This window comes from Protopterus annectens, chromosome 3.part0 (assembly GCF_019279795.1).
Source record: "Protopterus annectens isolate FY-2018-M chromosome 3.part0, PAN1.0, whole genome shotgun sequence".
Lineage (NCBI taxonomy): Eukaryota > Metazoa > Chordata > Ceratodontiformes > Protopteridae > Protopterus > Protopterus annectens.
In genome coordinates this window covers 883,245,703-883,270,827 of record NC_056731.1, presented here as the reverse complement: position 1 = coordinate 883,270,827, position 25,125 = coordinate 883,245,703, and the positions used below count along the sequence as shown (strand labels likewise).

The window sequence follows — 25,125 nt, the reverse complement described above, 5'->3', positions numbered from 1 at the left end:
AGGCAGTCGCTGGGAGATAAATCTGTCCCTCCAGCATGTCCTATTTAAGTCGCAGCCCATATTTAGGTCTCTGGAATGGGTAGCCTCCACAAAGAGATCAGTCACATGCAGTCCCCCAGGGTTCTGTGCTGGGACCCCTCATGTTTGGTATCTACTTTTCTTAAGTAAAAGACAGTACCAAAAGGCTCTGGCTGACTACGTTTGCAGATGGCTGCAAACTAGGAGCAGTCATTGAATCCCCAAAAGACTTAGCCATCCTTCAAGAAATTTTTTTCCCAAATAAATAACTAGTGCTAAAACCATTGATTGAAACTAAATGCCAAAAATAAAATGCATTGTTGTATCCTTTGGCAAGTCATCTACCACAGGGAACTGCCACAATGACAATGTGCCCCTGAGTTGACCCAGCTATTCTGGATTTGGGAACTTGTGTGAACAGTGACCTAAGTTGTGACCAACATCTACGCATTGTTTTAAGAACATCCTTCTATATTGCACAGCCTATAAACAAAGGGATTGTGTCTAGATCTAGGGACATCATTGTCCTCCTTTACTCAGCCCTCGTTAGGCCAATCATTGATAGAAAATCCTGTCACTATACTCTGTATCCTACAGACTGCTAATAGGTGATCTGTATCTGGTATACAAGGCCTCCTCCAACTGATCACTGATGGATTTACTACACATCAGCAAGTCAAATGGCATCAGAAATACTTGGTCTAGGGTTCTAAACCTCTTCTGCAACATTAACAGAACAGTGTGGAGGGACATGTATGTCTCACAGAGGATACCACTACTCTGGAACAGACTCCCCATCCACATAAAACTAAGTTCATCCTTGTCCATATTCAAGCACAACTGAGATCTACGGATGGCAACAGAAAATTAACCTCAGGACTGCCTGTTGTACTATTTCTAATGGACAGAGGCAGCTCCTAAATGCTTTATTCCATGCATGGGTCCCCTTAAATTATCTGTGGTATGATCCCAGTTATTTTCATTAGGGTAATATATAATTATCGACCATGGGATGGGCAAGGCCAAACTGTAACCAAACGGGATAGATTGTTTCTAGCACAAAATGGAAATTAAAATGACACACAAGAGCAGATAGCCTGGAACTTACCTATGAACCTATAAAAGGAGAGTCAAACACATTGAACCAGTCACTGGTTAATAGTAGATACCAGCCATGAGCATCATCTCCATGTAGAAAAACCTTGGGATTACTGTAGACACTTAGCTAACTTTTTGTGATCATATACAAACTGTCTCCTAGAACTGCAGAAATGGTACATTGTGTGAAATTAAATGTTATTTGGGATCCCAGAATCTAGAAAAATGAAAGTTGAGCAGTATTGCTACCCAAATAACTACATGTTACAATGGTACTTCATAATGTATCTAATATAGTTTAAAAAACGGTACAACAGAATATGTAGATTTACAGTAGAATTTCCATCTGCAGCAAACCGTAGTACTTCCCAAGTGATTATAAACTAGATAAACCCATACTTCTCAACCTCTTAGTGCAAGAAATCTGGACAAAACCCCACAAAATGGACAGACAAAGGCCCAAAATAGGGACATATTTTAAATATTGCTCTTATAAACTTAGAAAGTTGCTTGAGTAACGGGGTTTGCGTTAACATATACCTTCTGAAGGATTTGACATCTGAAACTGAAATATATGTCATTATTTAGTGACTTAAATCCTCAAATCATCCCTGTGATTTGCCAGAAAACTACACATTTCAATAGGCCAAAAATATCAGGCAAAAATTTGGACATTCTGAGAAAATCTGGACAGCTGAGAGGTATAGATCTAACCTTTTGCTTGTAAGGTCATGCATAATAAACTCTCCCCAGATTACAGAATCTTTGAATGGGAGGCAGTTTAGATAATTTCTTGCAAAATAGCTGGACTAGTCCATTAGACACAGTTGTACCAAAAGTATAAAATGATCTTTTACTTTGTCTATATTCTTTCCAAAAGTACTGTTTACTCAAAAGAAAACTTACAAGTTTTTATATCCGATACAAAATAGCTCAGCATTTATATTAGCCTAAACTGAACCATTTATAGACTCCTAGTACCTCATTTCCATTTTCTCTTCATTGTTTTTATGCAGTAAAGTTTTTGAACCTTTCATACACATACATTAATCCTTACATATTGTATTTAAACTGAAATCTGACAACATATTTCTTTCTGACTACTCACCTTGTTTAATATTACCTTTCAGATACCCTCTGTATATCAGAACATGATAGTCACCTCGTTCCCCTTAATTTCATCTTCTTTCTGTACTACTGCTGTCTGTCCTGCTGATATTTGCTCTTAACATTTTATTTTATTTATTCCTACAAATATATGAAGATTGTATATTTAGCATATCATTTTATTGTCAGGTACTTTGTAATACTTCGAAGCAGGCAGCAGAAACTGATATCATGCAGTAATAAAGGCATTGATTAAAGCCTGCAGAAGCAACTGTTAGTTCATGCAAAAAAACAGGAAAGACTGTTAAGAAGCTGATAAAGCAGGATGCATCTATCCACTGCACTTCTTTAAGGTTACAAAATGTGTGGTGGCCTTTCTTCATACAACCGATTCAGGCTCATTTGCTACACAAACTAGGCAGAAGAGAGGGAATCGGTTCACTTGCAAACACACACTTTTGCTAATATAATGACCCAACTGCACAGGTGACCAGTACACAGTGCTCATTTGAGATAAATATCAAGGTTCTTCTTTCACAGATGTAGTCGAATCTAGACTTCAGGCAGAGACAACCAGTCCATACAACTGCAGCAGATGTGTGTTCTTCCTTAAACGACTAACACCATGTTACTCTGAACTGATCCATGCCTGTCCTTAACTTGCACAAAGCAGAGTAGAAAAATGACTCTTCATTAAGTGCTTGAGTAAAATAAATAACACCAATCCCAGTTCCACATTGCGGAATAGAGTTTAATTGCAGTCGAAGACGGTCCTTCCTGTGCTTTTTCTTCGCTTACCCTGCTGTGATAGTGTCTGTGGAGTCTTGTAACTTTTCTTATACTTTGCACCATAACAGGAAGTGAGGTGTGAACAGACAGTCACCATATTATATCAGCATTTAGTAAACTGGCAACTACTAAACAAATAACTAGTGTGTTTGTCTCAGCCACTTCCAAATAATAATGTATGAGACCAGACCAGAGCAAGTAAACAAACCCAATTCAGGTATGTAGACAGCATGCTATGTTCAGTAAAATTTGTGCACAGCTATAAAGAGCGGTTTTTGTGTAATGTCCGTAAGAACACTGAAAATGATAATAAAATGAAGGGACTATTAATCATTGTGCTAAACATTATGTAAGAAAAATAGTCAGGCCAAACACCGAAGACCAGGCTGCTGACACATTGTGTTAAGAGAACCACTTCCACATGTCTGTCTTGTTTATAGTATTTACTGTAGAACGACATAAAACTTAGCTGTAGGACAAGTAATGCCGATAGACTGGATAAAAGATCTTTAAAGGTCACAGTGTAGTGGAGTGATGCAGTAGCCCTGAAACTTACCATCCAGACATTTTAACAGTGAAGTGAGTACTGCATACAGGCCGTCTGTGCAGTTACCTAACTAGGTTAGCACTGGTCTGTGTTTCCAAGTGAACCGATTCCCTCACTTCTGTCTGTATGTGTGCATGCCAGAGTAAAATCAGGTAAAGGGTGCTGTTGCCAATTTGAAAAGTTTTGATCATGTGCCTAATATCAACATGGGGAATATTATATCGTTTGAAGTGCTTTTATAGAGGTTATCAGGCACTACCTTTATAGACAGTAATTTTTAAGAATCTCACAAATTCTGCCGTTTCTTTGCTAGTAGCTTTGTGGGCTGTGCACTCCCCTTTGATGCCAAAAAGATCATACAGAAGTCCTTACTTTATATCCCCATACCAGGTGTTTGGATTTCTGCTCAGTACTGACAATACTGTGGCATCGGGGGAGGTGTTTAAAATCCTCAAATGCTGTCCTGTTCATGAAATGTTAAACAGGGATCCCGCCTGCTTGAGTTTATTTATTTTAATAGTTGACTGCATGGGAAAACTGGTTCAAAGTAACCTTTTTTAGTCATGACTATGAGTCAAAGGCAGTGCAGTGATACTATGTAACAAAATAAAACAGATGAAAGGCTTTAATATGCAAAACATTAGTCATAAATGATACCGTATAAAATGATAATGAACAAATTGAAATAATAAAGGTAAACAATATATAAGTAATTAAAATGTGTACAAAAAAAAGTACCCCTGTTAAGAAAAGTGAATAAAGAAATAAAAGGTATGCATGGAGTAACAAGTAATGTATACAGTGCAGCAGTGTTCACCAGTGCAGGAGGTGAAAACAAAGAGTAACGCATGGTCTTGATAGATAAGATGGAGCAGAGTGCATTCTCAAAAATGGAAGCAGAGGAGAATGAAAAGTGAGTTTGCTAAGGAAAATGTAGTGCATGGATTGCCGAGAATACTCTTCAAAACTGGGAAAACAACAGGCTTAAGAAGCACATTTCAGATGCCAAAAACTAAGGTGCTTAATAAGTTTTTTAAACATTTCTAAGAGCTGTGTACCTCTAAGTGCTGCTGTGCTTTGGCCTTATTCTGGAACATAGCAGCAGACAGCATCAGCCATCACTGAATAGTAGCAAGAAGTTAGAGCAGCTTTAAAACTGTTAGTCCCATAACTCTCTCATAGTTTTAAGCAAAAAGCTCAAAGAGCAAGTATCTTAACAGCTTTTAAATGTGCTTGTTCCTCAGAGGGAGAATTGGCTTCTGCCAGCTGTATGTTTGTGGCACAGAATGGTAGCTAGGTATTCTGTAGCCTGTGCACTTCTCCCATCTTGTGTCCCCGTGAACTCTAAGTTGAAAACAAAAATAAATAAATAAAAAGGAAAGCTCCTTTCCAGGTAGAGATCTTTGAAAACTGTAACAAACCTCTTACTACAAATGTAACAAGTGGCTGGCCACAGCTAAACACCACACATAAAATACAGACTCACTTCAGCCCTGACTGCAGATAACATTTCAGCATGCATTTCTGAATGCTGGCATTGCACTATTGACCGACAGGTGTTTGCTGATCAAATCCCATAATACCTTGTGCTTGGGTTAACTTCCCCCTTTGCCCTACCATAGTTACACATCTAGTGTGGTAATGCCGAGTGTTTTACGGCTATCAAATGTGTAAAACTCTGTGATCATACCCTTTTCTTTATATAACTGCTAGTACATGGATCATATAAATCTCCATGCACTGCAAAAAATGTTGATTGAGTCTCTGATCACATCTCAGTCATGATGTGTTCTCGCTGTGGATGTGAAGATTCACCTCAAGAGCGGAGCAAAGTTCATGAGATGAATTTCTTGACTTGCATAAATCAATCACACACAGCTCACTTATACCCAGTCATAATCATCTATATAATGAAAAACATTTGCATGATGTGGCTTGAACAGTGTGGGGAACAGAGAGATTTTGTATGTTTTTCAAGAGATGGGAGACACCATAGTACAGAGGAGCGAGAGTTCTAGACAGAAGGAATGATTATAGGGAAAGCCCTTTCAGCACAAGTAAGGTAAACCTTGATCTGTTTTGAGTTGTGAATCAAAGTTATTGAGTTTTAAGGGTGTAGAAAAGAGAGCCTGAGGAAATTTGATGACTGGGGGAGTGGAAATTAAGATCAAGTAATTAGTACAGCAATGAAGAACGCAAGTAAGTGGCTGTTTCAGTGACTGATAAACGGTTGATTTGATTTAGTAGTGTCCCGCAGTGGTGGTGCTGTGGTAGCGTTGTCGCCTCACAGTAAGACGCTGTCCGGTTCGATTCGCAGCTAGAGCATCTTCTGCGTCAAGACATGTGTGAATGGGCGTACCTTTGTTGAAGGTTGTGCGTCAGGGCTGGTAACTCGGCATGCAAAAATCAACTACCAATCATTAGCGGACTGGAGTTTTGCTGTGGCGACCCCTAACCGGGAAAAGCCAAAAAACACAACAACAACAACTATAATGTGGCCTGCTCTTTGGAGACAAAATGAATGCACAGTTTTGTGTAGCATTGAATTCTGGTGTTTTGGAATGGGATAAAGCATTATGTGGTACTGCATACTTCATTAATGGGCTAAGTACACCTTTAGCAATAACCTTAAGAAAGTTGGAGATAAGGTATCAAATGCTATTGTAAACTAAGTTAACTGACAGCTTTCTTAACTGTAACATTAACATGAAAGTACAGGGTAAGAGATGAGTCTGAGATGACTCCAGGGTACTTGTAGCAAGAAATATGTAAGGAGGGAATGTCCAGTGGATCTTTTATCTCTAAAGGGGTAGGAATGTGCTAACCTCTGAACTATGACAGTTTTGTGTTCATTTTCTTTAGGAATTGGCAGAACGTTTGCAGTCAGGTAACCAGTTAAAGTATGTAAAAGTTATATCAAAGGCTTTTTTGATTGCTGCCTCCTTTGAAAATGATATCATCTGGCAGCTCACTTGGTTATTAAAAAAAATTATAGAACGTCTTTAAAAGTCCAGGACAAGCATTTTTTTCCCGTTCCTGCTTACATATATTTATTTCTAGCTATGCATACCCATATATGGTCTTATATATTTGATTTAATAAAAATTATAACAGTCATAACACATCTTATTTATAATAACTGTTAGTAACATAATTACATGTTATCACTTTAAATAAACTTCTCATTCTGACATTCAATTCAAACTTAAAGTAATTCAGATCTTGTTTAACAAACCTGTCAATGATTCAAAACTTATTTGTTGTCATTATCTCTATGAAGGTTTTCTGTACATCTGAAAGTCTCTCTCTCTCTCTCTCTATATATATATATATATATATATATATATATATATATACACACACACACACACACACACACACACACACACACACACACACACACACACACGCACACGCACACGCACACACTTTTTTACATTGGATCAGTTACCTGAAAAAAAAAAAAAAACTGCATCATCATATACTCCTTTTGCATATAACTTTTTCATACTTTATCTAACAAGTCACTTTTCCCACTCCCTTTCATGTTTTTATTTACCTATACACAAATCTTTAGATTGAAGCCACACTTAATATAGTGAATATGACCTGTGCTGGAAACAAATCTGACAATGCCATGCCATCTGATATGTTTCGTAGTAGAATATAAACCAAATATTTGTTCTTTCACCAACTTCTGGGCCATACTTTGAGGTATCCATGGAAACTAACCATGGATCCACTGGCCTGTCGTTTTGAAACAGCAACCAAAATGCTGTCTGTTATTCATAATTTATGGAAGAATGTTCCAATCTCTTCTGTTTTGCCACATCCTTCTCTTAAGCATGAGCTCTCTTTAGATTTGTAGTTTCTAGATGCAACTTTCTGAACATCAATAAAGCTTCTCTATTTTGGGTAATTTTCTCATCAAATCCCATCTGGAACAGAGTGTTTTTTTCAAATACAAGAATGCTGGTGAAGTATTGGTTTGTGGTACCTGTAGCAGAACTACTACAGCAAGGCACGCCTGACCCATTAAATCCAAAGTCATTGATCCAAAGGGGTAGAGAACAAGCTCCCAGAACCACCAAATGGCGTAAAGCAAGTGTCATGTTTTTTTTTTGTTTGTTTGTTTAATAGGCAAGTCCCCTGTACCTGCATGTGGGGAACCTTGAACTTAACATTCCTTTTTCTTAAATATACTACCTCCACTACCATACAAGTGTGAGAAAGAGGTAAAATCTTGTAAAGGAACCAAAGTAGCCATGTGAGCTATGATCTTACAGTCAAGTCATCTAAAGTAACATTGGGGAAACTGAACTGGGGGAAATTCTGGTCAACCACTCAGATAATGGCCACTAGAGTAATTCTGTGCAGACACCACTCCAAATGTCAGTATGTTATAGCGGAAAACTATTCATGCTTACAGATTGCTACAACTGCCTTCTTAGAAGTCTGTTCATCTTCCATTTGTACATATATGTATGGATCACAGTAATTTTGAAAAATGTTCCCATTTATGTGGGGCATGAAAATGTTTTTGACTTTTGACTGGAACTATAGTACAGTCTTTAATACTGGATTGATCTTGTGTATTCACATATACCAACACTTTGATTTGCATTTCTTTAGTAGAGGCACTGTGTTTATAGCCCATGAACTACTACTTATCTTCGATAACAACCCAACATTTTCCATTCTATTCATTAAAGTTTCTAGTTACAAATTAAAATAGAAGGTACTGCCCCGGCCTTGATGAAATTCAGGACATCATTTGATTCTAGTTCAGTTTTTGTTTTTGATTCATTTTGTTTTCCATTTATTTTGATTTGCTTAGCTTTTCCAGTAAGTGTAGCAACTGTTCAGCTGTGGCAGACTTGTTTTTATTCTTAGGTGTCCTATTCCGCTTCTTAATAGAGCACCTATTTTAGCTCACTTCCTTTCATCCATTCTATCACATACGTTTGCTGCTATGACATGCATAAAGGTTCATTTCAGTTTTGCCATTACTTGTTATATGTATTTTTATTTGCCCATAGTAATAAACTTTTACATTTGTGCGCCTTTATTATTAGAATCATATAGAAATACTTGTAGAAATAATACTTTTTATTCTTTTGAGAGAAATAACTGATACAGCAAATGCTATATTTAATTCACAGCGAGTTTCACTCCTGCCTATTCTGGAATGACCCAAATAATGTCTCTTGTCTTGGATTTGCTTTGTGCTGCTTTAAGTACATGAGGTGATAGAGTTGATGTATTCTGTATTCCTCCATTTTGTCTGCTCTTCATTTTACTTCCATGTGTGATACACATTTACTATATCACACTCTTTAAAAAAACATACAAATCCAAACTGATGAAAACACATTTCCTTGATTTCACAGCAACAAACTTCTAATGATTGAAAGTACATAAATCATACCACAAATATAATGTAAAAACAAAACAATCAGTAAATGATAGAAACACACAAAAATAAATGTTTGTATAGGGAGCAAACTCGCCTCAACCCCTAAAGTAGGTGCTTTACCCCCTATGTCCTCTAACTTAATTATTCTTATTCTAGGTCACACTAGATTGGAGAAAATGAATAATGCAAAATCATACAACTGTGTTGTTTTGTCTCAGATGTCACCCAACCTAATCACAGACACAAAAACACTAAACTACACAGCACAATTGCCAAAAATGTATTTGATATAAAGTGCATTCCATCGCAGTGATGTAGCAGTTTTGAAGCAAGAAACTGTGCTTCAAGGAGTGGTAGAAAAAGTCTTGTACCCCATTTACTTTCTTTTTCCAGTTAATTTTCCCTCAGTCTAGCCTTTTTTGTGGCCACTGTAAGAATATTTTTGCTCAAGCACTTCATTAGTTTTATGACATTCTGGTATATCAAAAATTAAATTTGTTTTTGAAGAAAATTAAAAGCACACTCAATTGCATCTCAGTGGAGATGTTCTTCGTGATTCTCTGTTGCAGTCATTACATTTGGGTAATCTGCTGGCAGGTTGCCCTCAGTCGGCCTGATTAACAAAGTCTTGGGTCCTGTGTCGGTTGCTGGCCCTTCTTCCATGATGTCAGGTTGTCAGGGGTATAAAACATGCAGCCGACGCCATTACATCAGTCTTTCTTGCTGCGCAGTGCCCGAAGCAGAAGCAGTTCACAAGTGCCGGTCGGCCAACTCCTGAAATTTTCATTTTCGAGTTTCAGAACTGAAGTTTTTCACCAGCTAAGTACCCCGTTGGGGAAACTGTTTCTTGCTCCTTACCGATGTCAGTAAAAGTTAATAATTGTATTACTTGTGGGAAGCAAATACCTCATAAGGATTTTCATTTGTACTGTATTCCTTGCCTAGGCCCTGACCACAACGTGCCTTGCTGTTGGTTTTATGCTAAATTTAATCAACGCACTATTTAATGTCAGTATATTTTTGCTTCTAAATATTTTGGCTCGAGATTTAACTGTCCAGAAATGTCGTCGGTTAGCAATCCAACTACCGGAATACATAAAAAATGCAAAGAAAAAGACAGAGACAGACCGTCGAGGTCCAAAACAGATGACGAAGCTTCTGCTAAGCCAGTCGTCGGTTCACCAGTACTCAGTGAGGCGCTTTCGCAGCCCCTGATATCCGCTACTTTTGATTTGCAGGCCTCTACTGAGACCCATTCGGAGTCCAATATGCCACAAAATACTTCTAAGTATTGAACCCGCGGATGTCTCTACCTTAGATGGGTCCAGTGCCGCTGAGCAGGCACCGGCTTCTGAGGGTGTTTTCAGGCCTAAAGATTTGTATATTAAACCGATGCCATCTTCAAAACTAAGGCTAAAATCTACTTCTATGTCTAAAAAAATGATGCTTGGGCCACATGTACAGGCCCCAATGCCTAAAAAACAAATGATCAAAATGGCTGAGGATTTAACTACCTTAATCAGGGGTACCAATCCCCTTCCTGCTAAGAGGCCTTGGCAAGACACTGACTGTGAATCTTCAGATCAGGTTTCTATTTCTTCTGATTCCTCTTCTGATCAGGAATCATCTATTCCCACTTATAAGGACTCTGATGCAGAAGATTCCATCCCTTCTGCTTCTCCTCCTGAGGATTTTTTTTGGAGAAACTTTGCATACCTTAAGGGAACACTTTCACTGGGAGAGTCAGGATTTCTCAGAATCTAAAAAGAGACTTGGGGATTTCCTTCTTTTTCCTCAGCATAGGCCTTTGGCTATACCTCCTGTTTTAGACATTGTTGATGATGTTTTCTCAGAGTCCAGTATGACTCCTGATTCCCGGCCTCTGGCTCCTAGTAAGCCAGACAGATATTACAGGGTTCCTGACTCCGACAAATTCCTCTTTAGAAACCCTACTGCTGACCCTGAAACCATTTCTCAGGGTCCCAAGGGCGTTGAGGCTTGTAATGCTAAAAATCCTACCCTTTCTGATAGAGATTCCAGGGCGCTGGATAGATGGGGTAAGAAGGTTTACACGTCTGCAACCTTGGTAATCAGGGCTTTAAACTGTCAATTTCATATGCTTAAATATCAACAGCATGTCATGGATTTACTTAAACAGAAAATGATGTTGATTTCTGACTGTGTGGAAAATAAAGAGTTGCAGGATTTATTACATTCAGCTGAACAAGTTGGAAAACATACTTTGAAATATGGATGTCCTTCAAGGATGCATCTGCAGTCATAACATATGGGTTGTCCTGCCTCAGGCAGCCCTGCAGTCGGCCGGATTCCAAAGTCTGGGTCTGGCCTCGGCTGATATCGCACTTTCCCCGACGTCAGAGCTTCTGGGGTATAAAGGCATCAGCCGACGCCATTTTCCCCAGTCTTTCTTGCCGCGCGGTGCCCGAAGCAGAAGCTGTTCGCAAGTGCCGGACGGTCAGATCCAGAGATTCCAGCTACCGAAGACTTCTAAAAAAAAAAAAAAAAAAGCTAAGCACCCGCTAGACTCTTTCTTGCCTAAGCCGATGTCAGACAAAGTAAATAATTGTTTAACTTGTGGGAAACAAATACCTCATAAGGATTTCCATTCTTACTGCCTTCCTTGCTTAGGCCGAGACCACGACGTATCAGCTTGTTTAGCCTGTGCCTCCTTCAACCGACGGACTCTTAGACGCCGGGTCGGAGTTTGCAGAAGAGTTTTTTGATCCGCTTTTGCATATAAAATGCCGCCGGAGACTCGACTACACATTTAGCCAAAAAACGCAAGGAAGGACCGACATCATGACCCGCGGTTTCGCTGAAACCACGGCTAGGCCTACCATGAGTGTCTGTTTCGCTGAAACCAAGTCCTCGGTTCTTACTTCTGCAATCATACCTCCGACAACCGAGGCCAGAGAGGCCCGGCTGAGTCGGCTACAGAAATCCCTACCAAAGCAAGCGCACAAGAATTGTCCGACACCATCCCATTGGACATTTCTACTCCTGCACGTGGGGCAGCTAGGCCCCCTGCTTCTATGTCTATTAAGGCTTTCTCCAGGGCTAAAGCAGCTAAACTTTCAAAGGCTTTACCTGCAAAAACTACCTCTCAGAGACCTTCCTCAAGTTCTCAGATTCTCAGCCTTGCTGAGGACCTTATATCTCTGATTAGGGGTTCCCAACCTCACCCAGATAGGGCCTCTCAACCTCCTCCTGACAAAAGGCCTAGGACTGAACCCCCTGAGCCTCTCTCCTCTGATTACTCCTCGGATGGATCTGATTTATCAGACCATCAGGAAGGGCCATACTCACCTTATGAGGATTCAGATGCCGAAGACTCTATTCCTTCTGCATCCCCTCCAGAAGAATTTTCCTTTGGGGAGACTTTACACTCTATGAGGGAACACTTTCAATGGCAGGGTCAGGATTTCTCTGATTCTAGAAAAAGACTTAGGACCTTTTTACACTTGCCACAGCATAGGCCTTTAGCCATACCACCTGTGTTAACAGTAGTTGATGATGCATATAATGATGTCAGTTCTGCCCCTGATTCTCTTCCCCCGGCCCCTGCCAAACCTGACAGATATTACAGGGTCCCGGATTCTCACTTTCACTTGTATAAAGCCCATGCTGCAGACCCAGAAACTATTTCTCAGGGCCCAAAAGGTGTTTGCTGCCTCTGCCAAAACCCCTACCCTCTGAAAGAAAGGGAGTCAAGAGCATTAGAGAGATGGGGAAAAAAGGTTTATACATCTGCTACTCTTTCTGCCAGGGCTTTAAACTGTCAATTCCATATGATACAGTACCAGGAATATTTGTTAGATCAGCTGAATAAAAAGCTTTCTTCTCCTGAACCTTTAGACCGTGAAGTCCCTTCAGGATTTGGTACACAACTCTCAGCAGGTCAGTAATCATTTCTTAAAATGTGGCTATGATGCACTGGAGGCTTCATTTAGATCAGCTATAACTGAGCAGTAATTCAAGGCATGCCTGGCTAAAAGAGCAATCCTTGCCAGACCATGTCAAGGCTAAACTCCTAGATGCTCCAATGGAGAAACAAAGTTTATTTGGCTCCCCTGCACAGGAGATTCTAAAGAAAGTGGAAGAAAAAGCAAAATCTGTGCAAACAGTAAAGGATTTTCTGCAGGTCCAACCTCCAAGGTTCAGCAGAAACTGGCCTTCAAAGAATTGGTCCTTTCCAGACACCTCCAGAGCACAGAGGGGCAGGAATAGACGCCCAAGAGGCAGAGGTCAAGCAAAGGGTGCCTACAGGGGTCGTCAGTGGCAACCTGCCAACCAGAGGAGTACTGTCACAGCTACAACTACAACCACTTCCACAGGACAGACACAATGACTTGGCTCTGATTCCGCCTACCAGGGAACAAGTGGAAGCACCCTTGGGCGGAAGGTTGGCTTTATTCTTGAAAAATTGGCATTGCATTACAAAAGACAAATGGACATTGCAAACAATAGACAAAGGATACAGGTTTCACTTCCACACTTTACCAAAAAAGAGCGGAATGCCAAACCTTCCACCAAACCAGAAGCCAGAGGCTCTAAGGCAAATCAACAGTTTACTTCAGATGAAAGCAATAGAAAGGGTACCACCTATGGAACAAGGCCAAGGATTTTACTCCAGACTATTCCTTGTACTAAGAAAAGAAACCCAATGGAGGCCTATTCTCGACTTGTCCACACTAAACACATATCTCATTGTGCCAAAATTCAAAATGCTGACCTTACAGCAACTTCTTCCCATGTTGGGCAAGGAGTCTTGGCTGGTGACTCTAGATCTCAAGGAGGCATACCTGCACGTCCCTATACAACCAGATTGCAGAAGACACCTCAGATTTCTTGCAGGATCAGAGCATTATCAATTCTCAGCATTGCCCTTTGGCTTATCTACTGCGCCCAGAGTATTCACGAAATGCCTGGCATCAGTAATTGCACATTGCAGGCTTCAGGGAATTCAAATCTACCCATACCTAATACAAGCGGACAACAAGACAAAACTAATAAAGGATTTGGCCTATGTCATACACCTGTTACAGGCCTTGGGATACACAGTCAACATCAAGAAGTCAAGACTAGTGCCATCCCAAAGGATAACATTTTTGGGTGCGGATCTGGACACAATAACTCAGATGGCTTTTCTCACAGAAGAAAAACAAAAGCAACTCCAGTCTACTTCATGGCTTTGACAAGACAAACTCAGCTTACTGCAAGGAAAGTCCTGCAGGCCCTGGGTTACATGGCATCCTGCATAATCTTGATCCCGCATGCCAGGCTGCATATGAGGAAATTACAATGGTACCTAAGGAATGTATGGTCTTAACACAGACACAGTCTAGAAACCATGATACCAATCATTCCATGCCTGAAGAAGGAATTCCTGTGGTGGGCTCAGGCCTGCCAGACCAACAGAGGCTTGCCTTTCAACAAACCACAACCAAGGCAGACCATCACCACGGACGCCTCAGACCTAGGATGGGGAGCACACATGGAAGACAAGTGTATCCAAGGCCTATGGTCTCAAGACCAGCTGAACTTGCACATAAACCTAAAGGAGATGCTGGCAGTGAAGCATGCAATCGAGGCATTCAAATCATTCCTCCAGCAAGGGCATCTGCTGATAAGGACAGACAATACCACAGTCATGTGGTACATAAACAGGGAGGCACGCATTCCTACCCTCTATGCCGGATGGCAATGGATCTGTGGAACCTAGGCCTGAATCTCAACATCCAACTGCAGGCCAAATTCGTACCAGGAAAAGAGAATTCACTAGCAGACAGCTTAAGCAGAACTACCACGGATGCTCACGAATGGATGCTGCATCCACACATCTTCAAAATCATAACAAACAAATGGGGAATGCCAGAGATAGACCTGTTCGCCTCCCCACTCAACCACCAACTGAACAAATTCTGCTCGTATACCACCCACAAGCCTGGAGGGTGGACTCCCTCTCTTTCAGCTGGAAGGCCCTAATAGTGTATGCTTTTCCACCTCTCCCATTGATGTACAATGTTCTACTGAAGATCAGGGAGGAACAGCCAAAGGTGATTCTGATAGCTCCAGACTGGCCAAGGCAGCATTGGTATCCGCTACTGAGAAGCATGTCTCGGACGAATCCATGGCCTCTACCCCTATGGCCTTTACTTCTAACGCAGAACAACTACAAGATCCTGCATCCAAACTTGAAAAATCAACCGAAAATTGTTAAAACAAACAAATGGTGCTGTATAAAACAAGAACTTTAATTGAATACAATCGGGAAGGTGAATTTATGCATGGATCTAAATATGCATGCAGGGAGCCCATGGTTTGAAAACAGTCTGGGGCCCAAGGTACATTTAATCTATCACTGGCCAAATGCATTTTCAATGCCTATTCTTTATGTTTATTGATTGAATATTGTTTGCAAACAGATGCAGAAGGAAACAGACTTCTAAATACTGAGGTGTATTTACTCAGCCTTCTTTAGGCCAGTCATTGAATATAATGCCCCCTTTAGTATGCATCTGCCCAAACCCATGCAGCAACTGGAATACCCAAAGAGATACTTTACTAACAGATACAAGCCCTAAACAACATGTCCTACATGGACTGACTCAAAGCCTTGTCACTGTATTTGGTATCCTACAGACTGCTAGGAGATGACATATGTCTGGCATACAAGGCATCATCCGACCCATTACTGATGGATTTACTGCACATCAGCGAGTCAGACATCATCAGAAATACTCAGTCTAGGGATCTAAACCTCTTCTGCAAAGTCAGCAGAACTGTTTGGAGGGATTGGTGTATCTAGCAGGGGACACTGCTGCTGGGAACAGGCTCCCCATCCACATAAAACAAAGTTCATCCCTGTCCATATTCAACCGCAGCTTAGATCTGTGGATGCAAGACACAATATGTAACCCACGACTGCCCTTGTACTACTAACAGACAGAGTCAGCTCCTAAATGCCTTATCCCAAGCATAAATCCCATCAAATTATCAATGGTATGAACCCAGTTATTCTCATTAGGGGTAATATATAATAATTGACTATGGGATGGGTAAGGCCAGTCTGTAAACAAATGGGATAGGTTATTTGAATCACAAAGAGGGAAACTGGCTTGGCATAAAATGGCCTGCAAGGGCAGCTAGCCTAGTACGTACATATGAACCTGTGAACTTATGTTTTCTCCTGAGAAAGTCATCATGTGTCCTTGTAAGCACTAAATACCTCTTAAAGATTTCCACATCCAGTGCATTTCCTTCTTAGGTCCACTGTACAATGTGGCTAGCTGCAGTATCTGTCAGGTGTTTTTTCTGAAGATTTAAAGAAAAGATATGAAGCCTTAAAGGTGTACCAGGCCAGGCAGAGGCTTATGAGACTGTTAAAATCTGCTTTGTCTGAAGAGGTGCAGCAGCAAGGTGGTGCAGATGTCCATGTTCATAGGGAGAAAGGCAGAAACCTGAACTTTTAAGTTTATTTGAGACCCTTTGGTCTGTGTCTGTCAATACTGCAGTGTCACTCCCAACAGTCCCCAGCAGAGGGTTGTGATGTCACCTTTTGGGAGGTTGTTATGCTTGCAGTCCCTCACATACATCACCAAACCAAAGAACAGGTTGTGTGCTTCTTATGGAATGCCAGCCTTACTAACATCTCCTTGTAAATGATATTTAAGTATTAAAGAAGAGGAGGGTTGAATTGCTACAGTTATTGTCAAACGAGATGCCTGCATCCCCAAGTAAGAATCAAGCCCCCCCTCCCGATTCCAAAATTACCTCTGAGCACCCATCTGCAAAAGACTCTGCTGCCTGTATCTAAGGTGCATCTTGTGCCTAAGAAAGCTGCCCATGGCAGATCCCTCCCACCATGGCCCTGGCCAACCCCCCTACTGGGAATGGGCTAAACTGGGTCAGGGTTTCCTCCAGTTTCTATATAACCTGCAGCCAGATTTAGAACACAGTGCCTGCAATTCCCCCCACCCACAAGAGGAAGAGGGATGCCTCCTGTATCAGAGACTCGGTTTCCTCTGATTCTGAAGAGGAGAGGGAACTGGATTGCAAGTGTACAGCTTTGGCACCTCTGGGCTTTGACACAGATAGAGAAGACACTTTAGCCTCTGGATCTGCACCAGAGGACATATTTTTGGAACGCTGTCTCAGTTATGACAGAGTACAGATGGCAGTCTCATGAGGCCTGAGACTTGGTCCCCCAAGAAAATAGCTGTTTATCTAGTTCAGAAAGCCCTTTTGGACATTTTTCAGGTAGCATCTTTGGAACCTGATTTCCAGTTTCTCTTCTTCCCTGAGACTTGACAGATTTTGTGAAGCTCACATATTTCTGTATAAGAATCCCATTGAAGCTCTAGATGCAGTGTCCCTGAAAACTGCCATGGAAAGTAGACTGATTCCAGGGTAGAATATCCTTTCCAGTGACATGGAAAGCAGTTGTCTTGACTAGTTTGGAAAAAAATAAGCACTTCATCAACTTGGTATTTAGGGCCTAAATGTTCGGACCCTTGTTCTGAAGTATCAGGAGCACATTATGAAGCTACTCCAGGGAAGTTTTGTTGGAGTGAAGTATGAAACCTTGAAGGCAGGTATGATCAACAACCCCCAGACTGTTTTGCAGCTGAAGAAACAGGCCATGAAATGTTGATGCCACATCCATGACTATTGCAACAAGATCAGTCATCAGGAGACATTTCTGACTGTGGACTGAGTCAGTGCCTAAGAATTTACTCCTTAATGTCACTTTGGTTAAGAAGAAGATGCTCTTCAGACACCATATTAAAATGTGTTTAAAACGATGGAAAATAAAGGAAAATCACAAGTCAGTCAATAATGTGTCACCTTTCTTTTCCCAAATATATCAGAAATTACCCCTGCTGCAAGCAAGGAGCTTACTACTGGCAGAGGGGAAAAAACAAACAACCAAAAGGTAGAAAGAACTCACAGGAAGGAAAATGACAGCAGGAGGTTAGAGGGAGATCTGGGGTCCTCAGGGTTCACCCTCCAACAGGAAGCAGCTATGACAATGCCAGCCCCTTCCCCTCCCTAGTAACACCCCCTACACTACTTACTACCATCCCATTCCTCGCTCTGTTACTGTCACTGTACAGCTGGCTGGCTGGACTCCTATGTGAACTAATCAAACATAACTTCAGACAACTGGGTTGTATAAATTTTCTAGAGGGTATAGACTGCACTTCATATACATCCAAACTAAAAACAAAAGAGAAGTTCTGTCTGTGCCATGAGACCAGAAACACCTAATTCCCTGCTTCTTAGCAGGAATGCTATTACAAGAAAGCATAGCATCTGTTCCTTTTTGGTCAGGTGGATGAAAGGGTTTACTCCAGGCTGTTCCTTTTCCCAAGAGAACATGGATCTTGGAGATTCAGACTTATCAAGGCTTAACAGAGTCTTAAAACTTCCAAATTCAAGATGTTGACCCTGCAGGCCCTCTTGTCCCTCCTGGGCTCTCCAGCCCTACTGGTATCATTAGATCTTAAGGATGTCAACACATCCCAATTTTCATAGGGCCCAGGCAGGAGGGCATGTACTCTGATACCAATCCTTGATAGAGAAAGCGGTCTCTAGCATGTAGTCCAAAGGTATTTTTCGCCTCTTCTCATGGTATTACCTTTCTCTCTCTAATCATTGGCTCTCAGTACCTAGGTTCATTTGCCAATTTTCTTTGTTTTTGCTTAGTTAGTCTGGGTTTATAGTATCCCAAATGTCAGCCTCACCTATGCACTTTACTGCTGTGCACATCACACACACATATAAGATGGTGAAGGCATTAATTTGTATGCCTACTTCTTTTTTGGGACTCAGGTACACAGTAGTGTATGTAGATATTCCCAGGATTTACGGAACTTTGTGAGCTGCATTGGGTTACAATATGTCATTTGTATCTTCTACCAGCCCTCTGCAATTGTAGACTATAAATTTCTCTAGACTGCCTCTGATCATTATATAGCTTAATTACTTCCCAGCCTGTGAAAAACACCATTTCCTTTCTGTCTGTGCTAAATAGTGTTCCTTACTTGAATGTTTCAGTCCTGAGATACGTAATTATTAGGGGAAGCGTTGCATGCAGTGTTACCTTGAAGGATAGCTACTGCTTACTCTTAATAGTACAAGCGTGCTAGCTAGTTGCACCACTGGCAGATTTACACAGAAGTAACTGATAATGTGCCATGAATCAGTCGTTTGATGCATTAGAATCATAGAGCTAATATCATTCCTGTACCCATAGTACATCAGTTCATAACCAGCACACCAGGTCATGTAAGTGTGGCCACTTGCAGGAGGAGTGTTCTCCACTGATGACAAGGAGGCTGGCATCTTCATGCAGGCTGCAAGAGAACATGGACTTACCCTGACTGTTCATGGAGAACTGTATGCACACAGGGCATACCGGTGGATGGAGATGATTGCTAATGTCCTTGCATTTGATGGCCACTCACAGATAATGCCAGCCTGACATCAGCAGCCCACTAGCATGTCATCATCCCAGCAATAGGGCTGTGCCACTAATGGTGAATCAAGTCACATTTTACCCCTTATTCCAGTATGAGAGGTCCTTTCTTCTCATTGCACTGAGACATGAGCAGAGATTATGTTGGGAGTGGGGTATAAAGTGGTTGTTCCCTGTGGTCCAACAGGTAGGTCCAAGTACATGCTGTTAACTAGTATATGTGGGTGTTTACGTCATAGATGGATCAACGTGTAATCCACTAGTGTACCTCATAGATGGATCAACGTGTAATCCACTAGTGTCTTCAATCTGATCGATACTAAGTCAGTGGCTTGGGTGAAGATTTGTCCATTCCTAGCATCTGGAAGTTAGCTAAGAGCTTACAAAGGAACCAGTGCACAGAGTATTGTCATGGTGCATGGTACCCATTGAGATTGGGTCTCAGTGTCTACCATTGTAGTTCATGTACACTTCCCAATTCTAGGGTCACACTCTCCTCTAATCATCCTGTCTGCCCCAGTGAAAATCTCTGATGTTGTCAGTAATGAAGGATAGCAAAGCCAGGACATGTCTTTAATTGTACATATGTCTGATACTGTGTAACATTTGTACTGCTTCTTGATCAGTAGGTTGCAGATGGTATGTATGCGTTCTGCAGTTCATTTCTATTTGCCATGTTTAATTAAGTGCTTTCTTCCAGATCAGTGCAAGCACCATCATGGTGAGAGATGTAAAAACCATGAGTAGAAGCCCCTTGAGATGTGGGTAAAGACAGACACAGACCTCTGCGGTGAATAGCTATGCCAATTTAGTGATGTCTAGATGGGAAGAACTATATATATATATATATATATATATATATATATATATATATATATATATATATAATTGTTCTGATGGTGAAATAAAAAATAAATATAAAATATTTGAATAGAAGTTTAAAATTTTATAAATGTTTTGTTGACACTTTTTTAATATAGTCAGAATGCATAGAGTCTTTAGAAGCATTTATTCATTACTTATGTCATACTACTGAATTTTTGCAATTTGAGTTGAAGTATTCTAATGAGAATATTAATTTCTTAGATATTAATGTTGCCATTGTTAATGGTGAATTCCAGACTTCTGTGTATAGAAAAAATGTTCAGGCCACTAGATATATGCACAGTACTAGTATGCACCCTAGACACATATTTAAAAGTGTTGTTAAGAGTCAGTTCTTAAGAGCCAGTAGATTAAATACTACTGAAACAGGCTTTGTGGTAGAACTTGATATTATGACTAATGATTTTCACACTGGAGGATATGATAGTACAATGGTTAGTAATACTAAAGAAATAGTGATTTCACAAAGAGATGGTCTTGCTGAACTGTATACGTTAGGTAGCGACCTAACCCTACAACAGAATAATACATCAGAAGTAACTAGAACTTGGGGATATATTATGAAGTTTAATAGACGTATCCCAAAATTAAAATCTATTATAAGACAAAATTGGGGTATTTTAGAGTATGATCTAGAAGTGAAGGAATTGTAGGTGAATCTCCACATTTTCTATATAAAAGTAAGAGAAATTTAAAGCAGTATCTTTGCTATAAAGATCTTTATGAGGAGAGACGCTTAAGAATAAACAAGAAGGCCACTCACCCATGTTATAATTGCTCTTTCTGTAAGTATATCAACTTAGACACATAATTTGTTCATCCTATTTCAAAGAAAATATTTTGCTTTAAAACTTTTGCAACCTATGTAACTGAAAATGTAGTTTATATTGCCAGTTGTGAAAAATGTAAATGTTTTTATGTTGGAAAGACCAATCAGAAACTAATAGAACATATAGCTTCCCATTTATCATATATTAGGAGAAAAGTAGAAACCAATACAAAAGCCAAACATGTTTTGCTTCCTGGTAACGGATGTACTTTTAAGTTTAGAGTTTTACAGAAATAAATACATCTTGTTAGAGATTGTTGAGCTGCTTTTATGAATTACTTGTCATGTGATTGTAAGATTTAATTTGATAGGTTGGTCCTAGTCTATATAAGAGATGACTGCAATTTTACTTGTAACACTGATGAAGAGTCCTGATTGGCTTGAAAGCTTTGTATTTGAATAAACAATTTTATCTGGACGGTTGGACCTGTGGATTTTGTTGGTTTTTGAGTTGCTCATGCCGGCTGTAATTTTTGCCAATCCATATCACTCATAAAGCACACCAAAGGAATGTCTTATATATCAGTGCCCTTTTAATTCCTAAATACCAGTCAGCATACAGTGTTTTCTGATTTTATTTGTTTGCATGGTATTGCATTGCTGTGAGTACAAATTGGCACATAAACTGCATGACTGAAGGTGCTGTCTTTTAGAGCAGACTGCATACATATCTGTAGGGAGCACCATTCTCTTGTATGGAGCCTCTTACATACTAATACTGTGCAGCATTGCATTTGCTGCTGGTCTTTGCTAGAATGACTGTAAATGTCATGCTTTTGTTTTGATTACCCATTTATAGACAGTGATCCAGGAATTGACTCATATTGCACCAGGCTTGTTTGCATTAGAATGACAATGTTATTTTCAGTTGCATAGTACTTTCAGACTTGATCTGAGTTATATTTTGTTAATCCACGTTATACTGAAGGCAAGGGCAAAGATTTGTGTGTGTACATTTTGAACCAATTATTCAGGAATTTTGTTAGTCATGTAATGCAACCTACATTTTTTGAAAGGTGCATGTTATATAATTAGTCTGTAAATGCAAACTACATTTCTAAAGTTATTAAAACATTTTAATGAATAAATGCTGGTAGGGAGTTCACTGGAAATCATTTAGAATGACCACTATACTACAGAATGTCTTTTAGCAAGTAACATACATCTCAGCTGCTATGATTTAGGCATAGCACTATGATTGTTGCCCTCAGATTTAGTCTAGCTTGACCTAGATTTTCTGAGTTCCTCATAAAGTGAGACCTGATTATGCCTATACAAAGATTCCTTATCACTTATTATGTAGGGTCTAGTATGGGAAGACCTTCCCTTCTGAAAAATAAGAAATTGCTCCCTTTTCCGACCCTCTGTTATGATTTGTTAAGGATTAGTGGTATGAATTTTAATGTTTGGAGGTTGAGAGATATGGCAAAGAACTAAAATCAGTAAGGAGGGCAAACCCCCATATCTCCAATGCAAAGGAATGTGTCCCCGGCACTCCTCCCCATCTCTAAATTATCTCAGATGACAGTGCACCACAGGATGTGTTTTCCCTATGGAAGCAACCTCTTTTAGTGAATATCAAATTCAGCCAAGTTTGCATTATCTCACAGTTGTCTGACACAGAATATTGAGCTGCAAAAAAGGGACTTTGCATTCTGTTGGCTTCCATAGCTAACAAATAGATATTATAGAATGATTAGTCCTTAACATTCAGAAAATGTTCACGCTTTGATTGGTCAGCCCAACCACCATGCCCATTGTAAAATCAAGCATATACCAATAGAAAAAAGTCTGGTCACTCGGACTTTCTTCTATTAATATATGCTATGGCTTTCCAGTTTTTTTTGAGCTTAGAGGTCAAGAAGTATGAAATTTTAAACCCGGATCGTTTATCAGTATGAGAGAGACAGGGCAGAAATACAAGGAAAATCAGGCACATTATGCAAAACTAAAGAAACTTACTTGATTTTCCTTGTATTTCTGCCCTGTCTGTCTTGTACCTCTGAGCTGCCAGATTTCAAACTTTGTTTTCAAAAAAAAAAGAGGCAATGAAGATCTTCCTTTCTCCGTTGCTTCCTTTCCAAAACACTGATGTACTCCATAAGCATGAAATTGCAAGTCCCATATGCATGTGCAGTACATCAAGAAGGCAGCAGGATACCAAAAGAAAGTGGAAGAACACCACTGAGCCCATATACAAAGACATTATTTAAGAAAAGTAAGTAATTTTTTTTGTAAATAATGTCATTGTATGATAGCGATGACCCATGGCTGGGTGTAGATAATGCTGGATTTTCCTACACCCAAACATGGGTTACTGCTGTATTATTATTATTAACTCGTACTTCATCCTGTCACATGAAGTCCGAGTCAATAATAATAATACAGTAGTAACCCATGTTTGGGTGTAGGAAAATCCAGCATTATCCACACCCAGCCATGGGTCATTGCTACCATATACTTCATCCTGTCACATAACCCGCAGTGGTGGTGCTGCGGTAGCATTGTCGCCTCGCAGTAAGATGCTGTCCGATTCGATTCTCAGCTAGAGCGTCTTCTGCGTGGAGACATGCGTAAATGGGCGTACCTTCGTTTAAGGTTGTGCGTCAGGGCTGGTAACTCGGCACGTAAAAATCAACTACCAATTATTAGTGGACCGGAGTTCCGCTGTGGCGACCCCTAACCAGGAAAAGCCAAAAAGACACAACAACTTCATCCTGTCACATCACCCTGATGGACAAGTCACTAGGAAATATCTATGTAATATGAAGATAAAGTGAGCAAGGTTTGTCATTCCTTTGTGGGTAGAGATAAGGGGGAAATGTAAGCAACCACGAACTTCAGCAACTAAGTGAGCATACTGCACAGCATTTTACTACTTGGCAAAAGGTTTTCTTAAACAAACAAAAAAAGGAGAGAGAGACAGATTGGATGGATGACAGAGAATAGTGTATTTAGCAACAAACTGCAGACCTTGCAAGTAATGTACTAAACTTCCATTTAAAAGTGAACTGTATCCTTAAAAGGTGACAGCAGAAAAAAATAGATCAATGTATTCAGTAGCTAAGAACAGGCAGTGTGCAATTTTTGTTAACGACTGAAATGAAGCAGTAAAATGAGTATTTCCGATGTCCACTACTGGGATTTGTACATGTTAGTGATGCTCCTGTAGTAAAAATAAACATCTGTCAGTGTTAGGCACTGGATTTTTAATTAAAACTTTGTCTTTGTCTTCTGACTTTTAAATTCCCAAATTATAATTAATGATACCACCATCATATCCATGACGTGCTATACACATATGGCTGTTTTGTTAAATTTTGGAGTAAAGAGACTGTTAAAATGTCATCTATCTGACCCTGCCTTTCTGAAGTTCAGTGTCTTCTGTTAAGTATTTATATATTCTTGTAAAAAAACATACTTAAGAATAAAAATGAAATTCATAGGTACAGTGTGCCATATACAGGACTAGTCTGCAGAATACTGCCTGTGTGATTCAGAAACAGTAGAGAATTTGTACTCTGTGAGTAGTGGAAGCTGGTACTGAACTGGGGCAGTGGATGTGTAACATATGCCAGCACAGCTAAATGGAATTTTGTAAAAAAAAGATATGTCATTTGTATATCAAACTGATTTGTACAGATGCTTGTTTTGAAAAATTTATTTGTAAAGCTGCTTGTGTTAAAAATGTACTAACACTGTGCCCTGCTGGGCAGCAAAGAAATGTACATGGATTACTGTAACTGTTTAAATGTATATATTGTAACAGAGAATACTGGAAGAGAAGAGGTTATCTCAATCCACCTGACTTTGAGAAATTGTAAGAAAATTAAATTACTGGGCCTAGGCCATAAAGATGTTATCTCACAGTTTTGAATGCAGCTAAAGACAAAATGTCTGTACTAGGAAGCTTCCTGTATTGTCATTGGGGTGAA

At 40.0% G+C, this 25,125-nt stretch overlaps 1 protein-coding gene across 1 annotated transcript in view; it reads left to right on the top strand.

Annotated features, from left to right (window-relative positions):
- The window catches only part of ANKH (ANKH inorganic pyrophosphate transport regulator), a 1,474,332-nt gene that overhangs the window by 795,241 nt on the left and 653,966 nt on the right, over positions 1–25,125 (top strand). The gene's annotated exons all lie outside the window — the stretch shown is intronic.